Source organism: Bombina bombina, chromosome 11 (assembly GCF_027579735.1).
Source record: "Bombina bombina isolate aBomBom1 chromosome 11, aBomBom1.pri, whole genome shotgun sequence".
Classification (NCBI taxonomy): domain Eukaryota; kingdom Metazoa; phylum Chordata; class Amphibia; order Anura; family Bombinatoridae; genus Bombina; species Bombina bombina.
In genome coordinates this window covers 10,399,866-10,419,449 of record NC_069509.1, presented here as the reverse complement: position 1 = coordinate 10,419,449, position 19,584 = coordinate 10,399,866, and the positions used below count along the sequence as shown (strand labels likewise).

The following is a 19,584-nucleotide window of genomic DNA, read 5'->3' as shown; positions in this document are numbered from 1 at the left end:
GTGTATTTACTTATCTAACCTCTCCAAGTGTCTGTCTTCCTTCCTGAGCCCCATGTCCACCTATCTTAAAGCTACTTGTGCTGGCCTGTTCCTCCTGTTCCTGCCTATCTCAGTCTAATCACCTGGGTTGTCCCATATCCCTGTAATTTTCTACCTGGCTATGAGTCATTGAGAGTCTGACACCCTAAGAACCTAAGTCTGAACCCTCTAGTGAAGGGCTCGATTATATATATATATATATATATATATATATACACACATACATATACTCAACATACGAATCCACCCTCCAGGGTCAACCACCTGAACTTACACTCCAAAAATACACAGAACAAACCAATAGTGAAGTCTCAGGATTTTGCAAAAAATGACAAATTGAATTGACGTTTCGGGGATGCTTCTCCCCTTCTTCAGAACAAAGAAACAGTGTAAATCTCACTCAGTGCAAAACATTAACATTCATTACCTCAACCCTTGTAAAAGGCGCCAAACAATTTCAAACAAATCCAGCTCAGATCGTCAAATCGGAAGTAGAAAAACAAACCACTTCCGGTCCGGCGTTACAAAACACAAAAAAAATCATCAAACAATATATAACCTAAATAAAGAACATCTATGTCCTAATTGCTAACTGTGTTAAAGAAACCACATGTCAAACACTTAACGAACAAAATAAATGCATAGAAACCAGACTGGGTACTAACCATTGTCCTGGATGTGACGTCACCATTCTAAACCGGAAGTGGGGCTTTCTAAACATATATATGTGTCACAGGATCTCCAGCTCCCAACCGGAAGTGGGGCATAACTTGTGTACTGAATATGTGTGACAAAAACAAAATTTATGCTTACCTGATAAATGTATTTATTTCTTGACACAGTGAGTCCACGGATCATCTAATTACTATTGGGAATATCACTCCTGCCCAGCAGGAGGTGGCAAAGAGCACCACAGCAAAGCTGCTAAATATCACCTCTCTTCCCTCCAACACCAGTCATTCGACTGAAGTAAAGGAGAGAAAGGAAGAAACAAGGTGCAGAGGTGCCTGAGGTTTATAACGTGACAAAAACCTGTCTTAAGAAACAGAAACAGGTAAGCATACATTTTGTTTTCTTTCTAATGACACGGTGAGTCCACGGATCATCTAATTACTATTGGGAATCAATACCCAAGCTAGAGGACGCAGATGATAAGGGAGGGACAAGACAGGAACCTAAACAGAAGGCACCGCTGCTTGAAGAACCTTTCTCCCAAAAGAAGCCTCAGCCGAGGCAAAAGTATCAAATTTATACAATTTTGAAAAAGTCTAAAGAGAGGACCAAGTTGCAGCCTTGCAAATCTGTTCCACAGAAGCTTCATTTTTGAATGCCCAGGACGAGGAAACAGCCCTCGTAGAATGAGCCGTGACCCTCTCAGGAGGCTGCTGTCCAGCAGTTTCATAGGCCAAGGGAATGATACTCCTCAGCTACAAAGAAAGAGAAGTAGCCGTAGCTTTCTGCCCCTTACGTTTCCCAGAGAAAACCACAAACAGAGCAGAAGACTGGCGAAAATCCTTAGTTGGCTATAAATAGAACTTTAACGCATGCACCACGTCTAGGTTGTGCAGCAGACGTTCTTTATGAGAAGATGTGTTAGGACATAAAGGAGGAACAACAATCTCCTGATTAATGTTCCTATCCGAAACCACTTTAGAGAGAAACCCTAACTTAGTACGCAAAACTACCTTATCCAAATGAAAAATAAGGTAAGGAGATTCAAACTGCAAAGCCGAGAGCTCTGAGACTCTACGAGCAGACAAAATAGCAACAAGAAACAAAACCTTCCAAGATAACAATGTAATATCTAAGGAATGCATAGGCTCAAACGGAGCCTGCTGAAGAACTTTAAGAACAAGGTTAAGACTCCAGGGAGGAGTAACCGGTTTAAACACAGGCCTGATTCTGAACAAGGCCTGACAGAACGATTGCACGTCTGGTACATCCGCCAGATGTTTATGTAACAAAATAGACAAGGCAGATATTTGACCTTTCAAGGAACTGGCCGATAATCCCTTCTCCAAACCTCCTTAGCGAAAGGCCAGAATTCCTGGGAATCCGAACTCTACTCCAAGAGTAGCCTCTGGATTCACACCAATACAGATATTTACACAATATCTTGTAGTAAATCTTCCTGGTAACAGGCTTACAAGCCTGAATCATGGTCTCAATGACAGACCCAGAAAATCCCTGCTTAGATAAGATTAAGTGTTCAATCTCCAAGCAGTCAGTTTCAGAGAAATGAGATTTGGATGAAGGAAGGGCCCTTGAAGTAGAAGGTCTTTCCTCAGCGGAAGTCTCCAAGGTGGAAGAGATGACATCTCCACTAGGTCTGCATACCATATTCTGCGAGGCCACGCCGGTGCAATGAGGATCACCGACGCCCTCTCCTGTTTGATTCGAGCAATGACCCGAGGAAGGAGAGTGAACGGAGGAAATAGGTATGCTAGAATGAAATACCAAGGGACCGCCAGAGCATCTATCAGTACAGTCTGAGGATCCCTCGACCTCGATCCATACCTCGGGAGCTTGGCAATCTGACGAGATGCCCTGAGATCCAGCTCCGGTTGACCCCATTTGAGAATCAAGCTGAAAAACACTTCCGGATGGAGTTCCCACTCCCACGGGTGAAAGGTCTGTCTGCTCAGAAAATCCGCTTCCCAATTGTCCACTCCTGGAATGTGGATCGCAGATAGACAGCAGTTGTGTGTCTCCGCCCACTGAATAATTTTGGCTACCTCTGTCATAGCCAAGGAACTCCAAGTTCCTCCCTGATGGTTGATGTAAGCCACTGAAGTTATGTTGTCCGACTGGAACCTGATAAACCGGGCTGAAGCTAACTGAGGCCAGGCTAGAAGAGCATTGAAGATTGCCCTCAGCTCCAGAAAGTTTATGGGGAGAACAGACTCCTCCTGAGTCCATGTCCCCTGAGCCTTTAGTGAGCCCCAGACTGCTCCCCATCCCAGCAGGCTGGTGTCCATTGTCACAATCACCCAGGTGGGTCTGCGGAAGCAGGTTCCCTGGGAGAGATGTTCCTGGGACAACCACCAAAGAAGAGAATCACTTGTCGCCTGATCCAGATGTAATCGCGGAGACAGATCCACATAATCCCCATTTCACTGTCTGAGCATGCATAACTGCAGAGGTCTGAGGTGGAAACAGGCAAACGGAATGATGTCCATGGCAGCTACCATCAGACCGATCACCTCCATACATTGAGCCACTGACGGCCGAGGAGAAGACTGAAGCGCCAGACAAGAATTGAAGATCTTTGATTTTCTGACCTCTGTCAGAAATATTTTCATCGATAGGAAATCTATTATGGTTCCCAAGAACACTACCCTTGTAGTTGGAATTAAGGAACTCTTTCCCAACTTCACCTTCCATCTGTGAGAGCGCAGGAAGGATAACAACATCTCCGTGTGGGAGTTCGCTTGTTGAAAAGATGGCGCCTGAACCAGAATGTCGTCCATAAAAGGTGACACCGCAATGCCCCTCAACCGGAACACCGCCAACAGGGATCCCAGGACTTTTGAAAAAATTCTGGGAGCTGTGGCACGGCTTAATGGAAGAGCCACAAACTGAAAGTGTTTGTCTAAAAATGCGGACCTCAGAAACTTGGTGGTCCCTGTGTTTGGGAACATGAAAGTACGCATCCTTTAAATCTACTGTTGTCATAAATTGATCCTCTTGAACCAAGGGAAGAATCGAACGAATAGTTTCCATCTTGAAGGACGGTACTCTGAGGAACTTGTTTAGACTTTTGAGGTCTAGAATTGGTCTGAAAGTCCCCTCTTTTTGGGAACCACAAACAGATTGGAGTAAAAGCCCAGACCCTGTTCCTGCATTGGAACAGGAACTATCACCCCCAGGTAGAAAAGGTCTCGAACACAGTGTAAGAACACCTCTCTTTTTATCTGGTCTACAGATAATCTTGAGAGCAGAAACCTGCCCCTGGGAGCATGCATAACTGCAGAGGTCTGAGGTGGAAACAGGCAAACGGAATGATGTCCATGGCAGCTACCATCAGACCGATCACCTCCATACATTGAGCCACTGACGGCCGAGGAGAAGACTGAAGCGCCAGACAAGAATTGAAGATCTTTGATTTTCTGACCTCTGTCAGAAATATTTTCATCGATAGGAAATCTATTATGGTTCCCAAGAACACTACCCTTGTAGTTGGAATTAAGGAACTCTTTCCCAACTTCACCTTCCATCTGTGAGAGCGCAGGAAGGATAACAACATCTCCGTGTGGGAGTTCGCTTGTTGAAAAGATGGCGCCTGAACCAGAATGTCGTCCATAAAAGGTGACACCGCAATGCCCCTCAACCGGAACACCGCCAACAGGGATCCCAGGACTTTTGAAAAAATTCTGGGAGCTGTGGCACGGCTTAATGGAAGAGCCACAAACTGAAAGTGTTTGTCTAAAAATGCGGACCTCAGAAACTTGGTGGTCCCTGTGTTTGGGAACATGAAAGTACGCATCCTTTAAATCTACTGTTGTCATAAATTGATCCTCTTGAACCAAGGGAAGAATCGAACGAATAGTTTCCATCTTGAAGGACGGTACTCTGAGGAACTTGTTTAGACTTTTGAGGTCTAGAATTGGTCTGAAAGTCCCCTCTTTTTGGGAACCACAAACAGATTGGAGTAAAAGCCCAGACCCTGTTCCTGCATTGGAACAGGAACTATCACCCCCAGGTAGAAAAGGTCTCGAACACAGTGTAAGAACACCTCTCTTTTTATCTGGTCTACAGATAATCTTGAGAGCAGAAACCTGCCCCTGGGAGGAAAGGTCTTGAACTCTAGTTTGTATCCCTGGGACATGATGTCCACCGCCCAGGGATCCTGAACATCCTAAACTCACGCCTGAGCAAAGAAGGAAAGTCTGCCCCCCACAAGACCCGATCCCGGATTGGGGGCAGACCCTTCATGCTGACTTTGAGTCAGTAGCTGGCTTCTTAGATTGCTTTCCCTTGTTCCAAGACTGGTTGGACCTCCAGGAAGGCTTGGACTGTTCCTGCTTTGAAGAAGGGAGAGGAAGGCTTACCCTTGAAGTTTCGAAAGGAACAAAAATTACTCTGACGTCTCTTCTGCTTATTCCTCTTATCCTAGGGAGGAAATGACCCTTTCCTCCCGTAATGTCAGAAAAAATTTCAGCCAGGCCCGGCCCAAACAAGGTCTTACCCTTGTAGAGAATCACCAAAAGCTTAGACTTAGACGACAGGTCCGCAGACCATGATTTCAACCATAAGGCTCTGCTGGCCAGAACGGCAAACCCAGAAATTTTAGCTCCTAGCTTAACAACCTGTAGGGAAGCATCTGTAATAAAGGAATTGGCCAACTTAAGGGCCTTGATCCTATCCTGGATCTCGTCAAGGGGAGTGTCTGTCCGCAAAGAATCAGACAATGCATCAAACCAGTACTCTGCCACACTAGTGACAGTAGCAATACACACTGCAAGTTGCCATTGTAACCCCTGGTGAAAATACATCTTTTTGAGCAATCCCTCCAACTTATTAATAGGATCCTTAAAGGAAAAACTATCCTCTATGGGAATAGTGGTTCTCTTAGCTAAGGTGGAAATTGCCCCTTCCACCTTGGGGACCATCTGCCAAGACTCCTTGATGGAGTCAGCAATAGGAATCATCTTTTTAAAGATAGGGGATGGGGAAAAAGGAATACCCGGTCTCTCACATTCCAATGATCTCTGTAGCCCTATCTGGTACAGGGAAAACCTCCACCATGGAAGGTACATCAAAATACTTGTTCAGCCTCTTAGGATTGACTACAAACGCAGTGTCGGCGTCGTCCAAGGTAGCCAAAACCTCCTTAAGTAACAAACAGAGGTGTTCTAGCTTAAATCTGAATGATACAACTTCAGCATCAGAAGAAGGAATTACACTGTCTGAGTCTGAGATTTCACCCTCAGATGCTACCGAAGTATCTTCCTCCTCAGACTTCTGGGAGGGAACATTCGGAATAGCCACGACTGCGTCAGAAACCTTACTAACTGATTCTTTACATTTCCTCTTGTGCTTTCCCTGGAGCATGGGAAAAGCAGACAATGCATCAGATACCGCAGAAGACATGAGGGCAGCGATGTCTTGCAAAGTAACTCCAGGAGGAGCGTGATAGGAAGTGCAGGGCACTGTATGTGTGGATGATAAAATTTGGGACACTTGAGGAGAAAGCTGCGGCATATCTTGAACATTGTCAGTAGACCCCTGAACAGCATCCACCTTAGACAATGTTGGCTCAGAAATAAGTCTATCCATGTATTGCAAAGTTCTCTCAATACACGAGGAAAAGAAAGGGATTGGTGGTTCCACATTAGCATCAAAACATAAAGAACAAGTGACATTTTGCAGGGCCTCTGGGCCCATCTTAACTCACAATGGAACAAATTATAATGAAATAAACTTATATTTTAGATAGAAATTAATACACAAAAAAACATTACTGTCTCTTTAAATTTTAAACGTAACTTTTTTTTATTTTTGCAGCAAAAAAATAGATAACCTTTCACAGACACTCCGGACATCCTCTACAGATCAGCTTAGCCTTGCTAAGGTTCCTACCTGCCCTGCTGACACCGGATAGTATATCCCTAGTTAGAAGAAATACGGACTCAACTCGTAGCACAGTGAAAAGCAGTCCGGTACACAAACAATGCTGTAATAACGCTGACACTCCTCCGAATCACAGGAAGTGAAGGGGAAAAGGAGCGCAACAGCAAATTGCCGCCTCAGCTAGCCCCGCCCATCATGGGCGTATCAAAATTAACCTCCCGGTCGGCAAAATGTATTCTAAAGACAAGCCGCCGGGAGAAGTGAAAACCACACCATATATGAGCCTCTATCTCCTCGCCCCCAATGCCTGCCATTACTGCCTTTGTTTAATATTATTCCCTCATTATATAAGAGAATGTCTAGTGTCCCATAATGGTAATAAAGTGCCATATTTTCCTGCATACGTCCAGAAAATAAAATCTGCACTTACCTCCAGAAATCTGCCAGGCAGCAAGGCAGCTCACTAGGTTTGAGAGGCACGATTCCTCACATGGACCTGTGGAAGAATAAACAAAGACTGAGTAATCTTTCTTAGGCTTTTAATGTTAGGGCAGCATTAAATACATGGGAGGCGCAGTGAGGATTGTACCCCACAAGTTGCCATTGCTTAAAAGCCACCAATGCTCTACTGAGGAGACTGACATGGACTACGGCTACACCCCAGGACAAAGCAGAACAAACTTGCATTGCTGAAAAATAACAAAATCTTGCTTGAAGAATCTTCTTCCAAGCACCTAAACTTTACCACCTCCTTGCTCTTAATGTAGGCAAAGCTTTGCTGTGGTGCTCTTTGCTGCCTCCTGCTGGGCAGGAGTGATATTGCCAATAGTAATTAGATGATCCGTGGACTCACCGTGTCATTAGAAAGAAATAACCAGTTCCCAACCGGAAATGGTGCATAATGAAAACAAAGAATGTGTGCAACTACATAACCGGTGTTCTATCGAGAACTCCAATACATCGAAAATTCCAATCTGACGTCACTTCCGGTGAATCCATACATCTGATTGGTCTGTATCCAGTGAGTGACAGGACTCACAACCCATCAGGCACTGTAATCGCCTATCTACACTATGTTTTTTGCTTCTGCCTGGGGGGCAAAGCCCCCCATTGTAAACCTCATTCCCCAAGGTTTACTTGGGGTGTATGCCAGAGATCGGTGGTGCACCCCAGAGGCAAAACAGATATTAACATAGAAGACTTACCGGAAGTGACGTCAGATTGGAGTTTTCGAGCAATTGGAGTTCTCGACAGAACACCGGTTCCCACCCGGAAGTGGGGCATAATATGGGCCACGTTATAAATACAGTGCCTCCTTTACCGTTTGCTCAAATTGGAAACATACGTGATAAGTGTGTCCTTACATGAATAAGTGTGTAGCAGCACTTTAACATATAGTCAACTTATGAACTTAAATTAATAGGGTGTGTGTGTAACACTACAACATAGCAAACAACAAATGCACCAATATGTACAATATACCTGTGCAGATATAACATAAAAATATAAACAATATACTGTTTCACTGGCTATGGTCTACAATCAACTGTTACAAGTCCAAAATCTGAAAATTATCTCACATACACAGGACAGTAATAAAAGAGAACAAAAGAAACATAGTCTTAGATAACATATCTATCCAACAAACAGTTAATAACAAACTAGATTGTGACACATGTTGCTTAATACAGAATGTTGAATATTAGTTTAGGTCAAGCTAGGGTGACTGTACAGTAAGTGAACTCTATAGTCAGATAACCTATGTATTAATACCAGTCATATTGCGGTCACTTAATCTCATAGTGATAGTGCAGGGCCGCACTGTTTAATCAGAGGGGGTTATGGTAGAGAGTATCCGTTTTTCCGGATACCAAGGTACCACACCAGGGTCAATAGAATCCTGGGTGGAACCCACCTCAGGGGTGAAAATGCACGTGTTCAGTGTCCAAAGACCCCAAAACACCTGCAACACTCTCAAATTCTGAAAATACTCCCGCTACCCCACAACCCATCAGCACCCATCGCTATGTGTTCCCGTAGCGTCCCCTGCATCTTCCCAACATAGTGTTTTCCACATGGGCAAAACAGCATGTAAACCACATATTCTGTGGTGCACATGATGGAATGCAGGATGGTGTATTTCTTGTTATTATGTGGATGGTTAAACTTCTTTGTGGCTATTAAGCCATTGCAGGTAGTGCAATTCAGGCACTTGTAGCAGCCTCTAATGTTAGTTGTACGGGTGATTCTTTTGTTCTCTTTTTTTTACTGTCCTATGTATGTGAGATAATTTTCAGATTTTGGACTTGTAACAGTTGATTGTAGACCATAGCCAGTGAAACAGTACTTAAGTGTATATATATTGTTTATATTTTTATATTATATCTGCACAGGTATATTGTACATATTGGTGCATTTGTTGTTTGCTATGTTGTAGTGTTACACACACACCCAATTAATTTAAGTTCATAAGTTGACTATATGTTAAAGTGCTGCTACACACTTATTCATGTAAGGACACACTTATCACTTATGTTTCCAATTTGAGCAAACGGTAAAGGAGGCACTGTATTTATAACGTGGCCCATATTATGCCCCACTTCTGATTGGGAACCGGTGTCTTAAATTAAGTTGTCTACCATAGGAATGTGACGACCTTGTCACTTCCGGTGACGTGTAAACAGCTGCTGGAGGTTTGTGGCACTCACTGCTAATGCGCAAGAGGCCCACTGTTTATGAGAGAACTTGCATATTACAAACTACAGCAACAATTCAATTTCTAACCATTCACATCCACGCTCCATCACATACTTGTTGCTGGTACATTGTATAACCTTCTTCATAACGGTTATAACAAGTTAAAGACTTCCTGTCAGTGTCGCCAATATCAAAACAGTTCCCAAACAACAAATCTAAACGATAAAAAAACCTGACAGAAACCACTGGGTGCCGGTGTTCTAAAATAAGTTGTCACCTATTCTGCCTTAAACAGCTGTTTGTAGGAGGCTGGCCCTCTAGCGCATGAGCAGTGAGCGCCACAAACCTCCAGCAGCTGAATAAAGTCACCGGAAGTGACGCAGTAGTCACATTCCTACACGGTAGACAACTTAATTTAGAACACCGGTTATGTAGTTGGAAACATTCTTTGTTTTCATTATGCCGATTTCCGGTTTGAAACCGGTTATTTTGTCACACATATTCAGTTCACAAGTTATGCCCCACTTCCGGTTGGGAGCTGAAGATCCTGTGACACATATATATGTTTAGAAAGCCCCACTTCCCGCTTAGAATGGTGACATCACATCCAGGACAATGGTTAGTACCCGCTCTGGTTTCTCTGCATTTATTTTATTTCTTTAACACAGCAATTAGGGCATAGATGTTCTTTATTTAGGTTATATATTGATGATTCTTTTGTGTTTTATAACGCCGGACCGAAAGTGGTTTGTTTTTCTACTTCTGTTTTGATGATCTGAGCTGGATTTGTTTGAAATTGTTTGGCGCCTTTTACAAGGGTTGAGGTAATGAATGTTAATGTTTTGCACTAAGAGGGAGATTTACACTGTTTCTTTGTTCTGAAAAAGGGCAGAAGCATCCCCGAAACGTCAATTAAATTTGTCATTTTTTGCAAAATCCTGAGACTTCACCATTGGTTTGTTATATATATATATATATATACTGTACATATACACGCACACACACATATATATATATATATATATATATATATATATATATACACACACACACATATATATAACATAATTTATGTAAGAACTTACCTGATAAATTCATTTCTTTCATATTAGCAAGAGTCCATGAGCTAGTGACGTATAGGATATACATTCCTACCAGGAGGGGCAAAGTTTCCCAAACCTCAAAATGCCTACAAATACACCCCTCACCACACCCACAAATCAGTTTAACGAACAGCCAAGAAGTGGGGTGATAAGAAAAAAGTGCGAAAGCATAAAAATTAAGGAATTGGAATAATTGTGCTTTATACAAAAAAATCATAACCACCTCAAAAAGGGTGGGCCTCATGGACTCTTGCTAATATGAAAGAAATGAATTTATCAGGTAAGTTCTTACATAAATTATGTTTTCTTTCATGTAATTAGCAAGAGTCCATGAGCTAGTGACGTATGGGATAATGAATACCCAAGATGTGGATCTTCCACGCAAGAGTCACTAGAGAGGGAGGGATAAAATAAAGACAGCCAATTCCGCTGAAAAATAATCCACACCCCAAAACAAAGTTTAAATCATATAATGAAAAAAACTGAAATTATAAGCAGAAGAATCAAACTGAAACAGCTGCCTGAAGTACTTTTCTACCAAAGACTGCTTCAGAAGAAGAAAACACATCAAAATTATAGAATTTAGTAAAAGTATGCAAAGAAGACCAAGTTGCTGCTTTGCAAATCTGATCAATCGAAGCTTCATTCCTAAATGCCCAGGAAGTAGAGACTGACCTAGTCGAATGAGCTGTAATCCTTTGAGGCGGAGTTCTACCCGACTCTACATAAGCATGATGAATCAAAGACTTTAACCAAGATGCCAAAGAAATGGCAGAAGCCTTCTGACCTTTCCTAGAACCAGAAAAGATAACAAATAGACTAGAAGTCTTTCGGAAATCTTTAGTAGCTTCAACATAATATTTCAAAGCTCTAACTACATCCAAAGAATGCAACGATCTTTCCTTAGAGTTCTTAGGATTAGGACACAATGAAGGAACCACAATTTCTCTACTAATGTTGTTAGAATTCACAACCTTAGGTAAAAATGTAAATGAAGTTCGCAACACCGCCTTATCCTGATGAAAAATCAGAAAAGGAGACTCACAAGAAAGAGCAGATAATTCAGAAACTCTTCTAGCAGAAGAGATGGCCAAAAGAAACAAAACTTTCCAAGAAAGTAATTTAATATCCAGCGAATGCATAGGTTCAAACGGAGGAGCTTGAAGAGCCCCCAGAACCAAATTCAAACTCCAAGGAGGAGAAATTGACTTAATGACAGGTTTTATATGAACCAGAGCCTGAACAAAACAATGAATATCAGGAAGATTAGCAATCTTTCTGTGAAAAAGAACAGAAAGAGCAGAGATTTGTCCTTTCAAGGAACTTGCAGACAAACCTTTATCCAAACCATCCTGAAGAAACTGTAAAATTCTAGGAATTCTAAAAGAATGCCAAGAAAAATGATGAGAAGAACACCAAGAAATGTAAGCCTTCCAGACTTGATAATATATCTTTCTAGATACAGATTTACGAGCCTGTAACATAGTATTAATTACGGAGTCAGAGAAACCTCTATGACTGAGAATCAAGCGTTCAATCTCCATACCTTCAAATTTAAGGATTTGAGATCCTGATGGAAAAAAGGACCTTGCGATAGAAGGTCTGGCCTTAACGGAAGAGTCCACGGTTGGCAAGTAGCCATCCGGACAAGATCCGCATACCAAAACCTGTGAGGCCATGCTGGAGCCACCAGCAGAACAAACGAATGCTCCTTTAGAATCTTGGAAATCACTCTTGGAAGAAGAACTAGAGGCGGAAAGATATAGGCAGGATGATACTTCCAAGGAAGTGACAATGCATCCACTGCTTCCGCCTGAGGATCCCTGGATCTGGACAGATACCTGGGAAGTTTCTTGTTTAGATGAGAAGCCATCAGATCTATTTCTGGAAGTCCCCACATTTGGACAATCTGACGAAATACCTCTGGGTGAAGAGACCATTCGCCCGGATGTAATGTTTGGCGGCTGAGATAATCCGCTTCCCAATTGTCTATACCTGGGATATGAACCACAGAAATTAAACAGGAGCTGGATTCCACCCATACAAGTATTCAAGATACTTCTTTCATAGCCAGAGGACTGTGAGTCCCTCCTTGATGATTGACATATGCCACGGTTGTGACATTGTCCGTCTGAAAACAAATGAACGATTCTCTCTTTAGAAGAGGCCACGACTGAAGAGTTCTGAAAATCGCACGGAGTTCCAAAATGTTGATTGGTAATCTCGCCTCCTGAGATTCCCAAACCCCTTGTGCTGTCAGAGACCCCCATACAGCTCCCCAACCTGTCAGACTTGCATCTGTTGAGATCACAGTCCAGGTCGGGAGAACAAAAGAAGCCCCCTGAACTAAACGATGGTGGTCTGTCCACCACGTCAGAGAGTGTCGTACAATCGGTTTTAAAGATATTAATTGTGATATCTTTGTATAATCCCTGCACCACTGGTTCAGCATACAGAGCTGAAGAGGTCGCATGTGAAAACGAGCAAAGGGGATCGCGTCCGATGCAGCAGTCATAAGACCTAGAATTTCCATGCATAAGGCTACCGAAGGGAATGATTGAGACTGAAGGTTTCGACAGGCTGAAACCAATTTCAGACATCTCTTGTCCGTCAGCGACAGAGTCATGGACACTGAATCTATCTGGAAACCTAAAAAGGTTACCCTTGTCTGAGGAATCAACAAACTCTTTGGTAAATTGATCCTCCAACCATGTTCTCGAAGAAACGACACAAGTCGATTCGTATGAGATTCTGCTAAATGTAAAGACTGAGCAAGTACCAAGATATCGTCCAAATAAGGAAATACCACAATACCCTGTTCTCTGATTACAGATAGAAGGGCACCGAGAACCTTTGTAAAAATCCTTGGAGCTGTTGCTAGGCCAAACGGCAGAGCCACAAACTGGTAATGCTTGTCTAGAAAAGAGAATCTCAGAAACTGATAGTGATCTGGATGAATCGGAATATGCAGATATGCATCTTGTAAATCTATTGTGGACATATAATGCCCTTGCTGAACAAAAGGCAGAATAGTCCTTATAGTTACCATTTTGAATGCTGGTATCCTTACATAACGATTCAATATTTTTAAATCCAGAACTGGTCTGAAGGAATTCTCCTTCTTTGGTACAATGAAGAGATTTGAGTAAAACCCCAGCCCCTGTTCCAAAACTGGAACTGGCACAATTACTCCAGCCAACTCTAGATCTGAAACACATTTCAGAAATGCTTGAGCCTTTACTGGATTTATTGGGACACGGGAAAGAAAAAATCTTCTTGCAGGAGGCCTTATCTTGAAGCCTATTCTGTACCCTTGTGAAACAATATTCTGAATCCAAAGATTGTGAATCGAATTGATCCAAATTTCTTTGAAAAATCGTAATCTGCCCCCTACCAGCTGGGCTGGAATGAGGGCCGCACCTTCATGTGGACTTGGGAGCTGACTTTGGCTTTCTAAAAGGCTTGGATTTATTCCAGACTGGAGATGGTTTCCAAACTGATACTGCTCCTGTAGGGGAAGGATCAGGTTTTTGTTCCTTAATGTGACGAAAAGAACGAAAACGATTAGCAGACCTAAATTTACCTTTATATTTTTTATCCTGTGGTAAAAAAGTTCCTTTCCCCCCAGTAACAGTTGAAATAATAGAATCCAACTGTGAAGCAAACAATTTATTACCCTGGAAAGAAAGGGAAAGCAAAGTTGACTTAGAAGACATATCAGCATTCCAAGTTTTAAGCCATAAAGCTCTTCTAGCTAAAATAGCTAAAGACATATACCTGACATCAACCCTAATGATATCAAAGATGGCATCACAAATAAAGTTATTAGCATGTTGAAGAAGATTAACAATGCTATGAGTATTATGATCTGTTACTTGTTGTGCTAAAGCTTCCAACCAGAAAGTTGAGGCTGCAGCAACATCCGCCAAAGATATAGCAGGTCTAAGAAGATTACCTGAACATAAGTAAGCTTTTCTTAGAAAGGAATCAATTTTCCTATCTAAAGGATCCTTAAAGGAAGTACTATATGCCGTAGGAATAGTAGTACGTTTAGCAAGAGTAGAGATAGCCCCATCAACCTTAGGGATTTTGTCCCAAAACTCTAATCTGTCAGATGGCACAGGATATAATTGCTTAAACCGTTTAGGAGTAGTAAATGAATTACCCAAATTATTCCATTCCCTGGAAATTACTTCAGAAATAGCATCAGGGACGGGAAAAACCTCTGGAATAATTACAAGAGGTTTAAAAACCGTATTCAAACGTTTAGATTTAGTATCAAGAGGACCAGATTCCTCTATTTCTAATGCAATTAAGACTTCTTTAAGTAAAGAACGAATAAATTCCATTTTGAATAAATATGAAGATTTATCAGTATCAACCTCTGAAACAGAATCCTCTGAACCAGAAAAATCATTATCAGAAACAGAATCAGAATGATGATGTTCATTTAAAAACTCATCTGAAAAATGAGAAGTTTTAAAAGACCTTTTACGTTTACTGGAAGGAGGAATAACAGACATAGCCTTCTTAATAGATTTAGAAACAAAATCTCTTATGTTAACAGGAACACCCTGAATATTAGATGTTGATGGAACAGCAACAGGTAATGGAACATTACTAAAGGAAATATTATCTGCATTAACAAGTTTGTCATGACATTCATTACAAACAACAGCCGGAGGAACAGTTACCACAAGTTTACAACAAATACACTTAACTTTGGTAGATCCAGCATCAGGCAGCGATTTTCCAGAAGTATCTTCTGATTCAGGGTCAATCTGAGACATCTTGCAATATGTAATAGAAAAAACAACATATAAAGCAAAATTGATCAAATTCCTTAAATGACAGTTTCAGGAATGGGAAAAATGCCAATGAACAAGCTTCTAGCAACCAGAAGCAAATAAACAATGAGACTTAAATAATGTGGAGACAATAATGACGCCCATATTTTTTGGCGCCAAAAAAGACGCCCACAATATTTGGCGCCTAAATGCTGTAAGCGCCAAAAATGACACCACATCCGGTGACGCCGACATTTTTGGCGCAAAAAAAGTAAAAAAAATGACGCAACTTCCGGCGACAAGAATGACGCCGGAAATGACAAAGAAAATTTTTGCGCCAAAAATGACGCAATAAAAAGAAGCATTTTCAGCCCCCGCGAGCCTAACAGCCCACAGGAAAAAAGTCACATTTTTAAGGTAAGAAAAATTAATTATTCATATGCATTATCCCAAATAATGAAACTGACTGTCTGAAATAAGGAATGTTGAACATCCTGAATCAAGGCAAATAAATGTTTAAACACATATATTTAGAACTTTATATAAAGTGCCCAACCATAGCTTAGAGTGTCACAAAAATAAGACTTACTTACCCCAGGACACTCATCTACATATAGTAGACAGCCAAACCAGTACTGAAACGAGAATCAATAGAGGTAATGGTATATATAAGAGTATATCGTCGATCTGAAAAGGGAGGTAAGAGATGACTCTCTACGACCGATAACAGAGAACCTATGAAATAGACCCCGTAGAAGGAGATCATTGAATTCAAACAGGCAATACTCTCTGTAACGGTACCAACCGGATACCAAGGGTTAACACCAGGGAGCAATGTCCTGCATAGGGAATCAGCAATTCACAACCCAGCCAGTTTTCAGGTTTTAAAACAGAATGACTTTTATTAAGGCTCATATGCCCAGTATTTATGCAGGTCTGACCCCCCCCAGAAGGGGGGTTGAAAGAATGTTGTACATTAGATGAAGGGAACACACCCTTGACATGATACAATAGATTTACCTTGCTTAAGCTGATAACAATTTAAACACAAGATACATTTGGCTTTTCTTATCACCTAAGCATTTGCTCTCTGAGGGTGATTAAACAATGGACTGTGTATTAATAACATTAATGACAGTGCACAATAGTTGAGGCTAAAGCTGAACACAGTTAACTCTTTCAGTGCTGACAGAAGGGTCTGTCACATCTACATAGCACAATATACAGCCTATAGACAAGCTTTCTTACGTTATAGTCCAGAAGTGGCTAGGTTTGCCACAATGCTCCCCCAGAACCAAGCCGGCATACACAGTCTGATCCCAACGGATCGTCTTGGGTATGTCCGGGGCAACTTTCGGCTCAAGTAAGCTACGGGGTGTTCTCCGCCATCTGCTCCAACTTGGCTCAGTACTGCCCCCACCCCAAACATGGAAGCGTCTCTTCCCAGAGGGACTGGGCTTGGGTAGTCACAGGGTTAACATCAGCGGGATCCATGGGAGCATAGGCAGAAACAAGGGGGGCCAAGTCATTTCCAAGGAGAACATCAGCAGGTAAGTCCTTCTTGACCCCCACATTCACAAGTCTAGCGCCCACTCCCCAATCCAAATGTACCCTGGCAACAGGTAGGCGGAACACAGTGCCCCCTGCTACCCTCACAGCCATAGTGTCTCCAGTGTGCTGTTTCTCAGACACCAAGTTCTCTTGAAGCAAGGTCATGGTAGCACCAGTATCCCGTAGACCACTGACCTCCTTCCCATTCACTTTAACCCGCTGCCGGTTATTCCGGTGGGCAGCTTGCACGGGGTCTGCTTCATGTAGGCTGCCCCAGCATTCTGGCGCCTCTACGTAGCGGGCCGCAGGCTGAGGATTATGTGGGATTCCGCCGGCGGGTCTTCTCCAGGACTGTGCTTGATTTGCTGCGTTTAGGGGACACTCTGGTCTTTTGTGCCCTAGTCGCTTACATCCAAAGCACCGAATAGGTTGTGAGTAGCCCCGCGAATTGAACCGGGCTCTCTGAGGGTAGTTCGTGGCCGGAGGCCGCGTAGTATAGCGGTGCGCCGGGGGCTGGTAACTGGCCGCTGCTGGGGTGACTGGGGGTCTGTACTCCACTCTAGCAGTGGGCAATCGGTATACCGCTCCCCCTGCTCCTCGTACTGCCACGGATCCGCCCGTGTGTACTGTATCCGGCACCAAATGGGGAGCTATCAGGGTTAAAGTAGCTCCCGAATCCCGAAGTCCCTGGACCTCCTTCCCCTCTACGGTCCCCAGCTGGCGGGGATGTTGCCAGTTATCGGCGGCCCGGACCGACATCACCTCATGCAGAATTCCCAGGGGTTCCTCGGCTTGGGTGCTCAACACCTCATGAGCGGCTGGCTCCGTTTGGTAATGGTGAGCAGCCGCCCTTGGGGCCTGGTTCTGTCTGACCTGGTTCCAAGCTTGTCTGCTCCGATTTTGGGTGCACTCACGTGCCATATGTCCCCACTGCTTGCAGGTGTGGCATTGTATATTCGCCCGTCCGTTGTTAGGCTGTAGTCCATGGTGCCTCCTGGCATCAAAATGCTGGTCTGCTAATCTGGCTGCTTCGGTTAAGGTGAGGGGTTTTCGATCTCTCACCCATTCTTGGGCTTCTGGGGACAAGCCGTTAAAGAATTGCTCCAACAGCATCAGTTGTCGCAATTCTTCCATGGTGGTAGCTTGGCTGGCCTGTATCCACCCTTGAGATGCTTGATCCAGCTTGTGGGCCCACTCTGCATGTGAATCTCTTTCTGGCTTGCGCAGGCCTCTAAACTTGCGCCGGTATGCCTCTGAGGTAATGGCATATCTTTCCAAGATCGCTCTCTTCACTTTAGCGTAATCCTTGCTGTCCTCCCTGGGTACAGCGCGATACGCTTCCGCTGCCCTACCGGCTAGCTTGCCTGCTAGCACCGGCACCCATACGGACTGCTCCAAATCATGTAACTCGCACAGTCTCTCAAAATCCTGTAAATACCCATCGATCTCATCCTTCTCCTCACAAAACATTTTAAATGCATGGTATGGGATTTTAGGTCTTACTGGGTTGCTGAGTGCGTCCAAAATGGATTCTGCTCGGGAGGATGCATTCCGCGGACTGTGTGCCATCACGTACTCCTGCACATCTGCCATTACCACGGATAGGATATCCCGTGGTACAGGTTGGGGTAAAAATTCCAGCCTGGTCCTCATTTCCCTCTGGTATAGGGTCTCCTCCATGGCTGCTGGAGGCGTAGCGCTGCGAGCTCTGTCTCCCTCCATCAGCTCAGCAAATATAGCCTTGGGTTTGCTGCTGCCTATCTTTCCCCTGGCTTCTAGCAGTTCCTTTAACGTTTGTCTCTTTAGCTTAGAATAATCCATCTCCATTCACTTCGGTCCCTGGTACTCCTTCCATCTTAGTCAGTATTGTAGTAATCCCCCTCTTCCTGAGGTTACTGGCTTGTGTAGTTGCTCTTCTGGGCGATAAGGTTCATTCCGTCGCTTGCCACCAATTGTAACGGTACCAACCGGATACCAAGGGTTAACACCAGGGAGCAATGTCCTGCATAGGGAATCAGCAATTCACAACCCAGCCAGTTTTCAGGTTTTAAAACAGAATGACTTTTATTAAGGCTCATATGCCCAGTATTTATGCAGGTCTGACCCCCCCCAGAAGGGGGGTTGAAAGAATGTTGTACATTAGATGAAGGGAACACACCCTTGACATGATACAATAGATTTACCTTGCTTAAGCTGATAACAATTTAAACACAAGATACATTTGGCTTTTCTTATCACCTAAGCATTTGCTCTCTGAGGGTGATTAAACAATGGACTGTGTATTAATAACATTAATGACAGTGCACAATAGTTGAGGCTAAAGCTGAACACAGTTAACTCTTTCAGTGCTGACAGAAGGGTCTGTCACATCTACATAGCACAATATACAGCCTATAGACAAGCTTTCTTACGTTATAGTCCAGAAGTGGCTAGGTTTGCCACACTCTCCTCACATCCCTCTGACATTCACTGCACGCTGAGAGGAAAACCGGGCTCCAGCCTGCTGCGGAGCGCATATCAATGTAGAATCTAGCACAAACTTACTTCACCACCTCCATAGGAGGCAAAGTTTGTAAAACTGAATTGTGGGTGTGGTGAGGGGTGTATTTATAGGCATTTTGAGGTTTGGGAAACTTTGCCCCTCCTTGTAGGAATGTATATCCCATACTTCACTAGCTCATGGACTCTTGCTAATTACATGAAAGAAATATATATATACACACACACACACATATATATACACACACACACACACACACATAAAAAATGTATGTTTACCTGATAAATGTATTTCCGGATATGGTGAGTCCACGGCTTCATCAATTACTGTTGGG

The 19,584-nt window shown here is 43.2% G+C and overlaps 1 protein-coding gene across 1 annotated transcript in view; it reads left to right on the top strand.

Annotated features, from left to right (window-relative positions):
* LOC128642148 (integrin alpha-M) overlaps positions 1-19,584 on the top strand; it is a 592,220-nt gene that overhangs the window by 445,760 nt on the left and 126,876 nt on the right. The window lies entirely within an intron of this gene.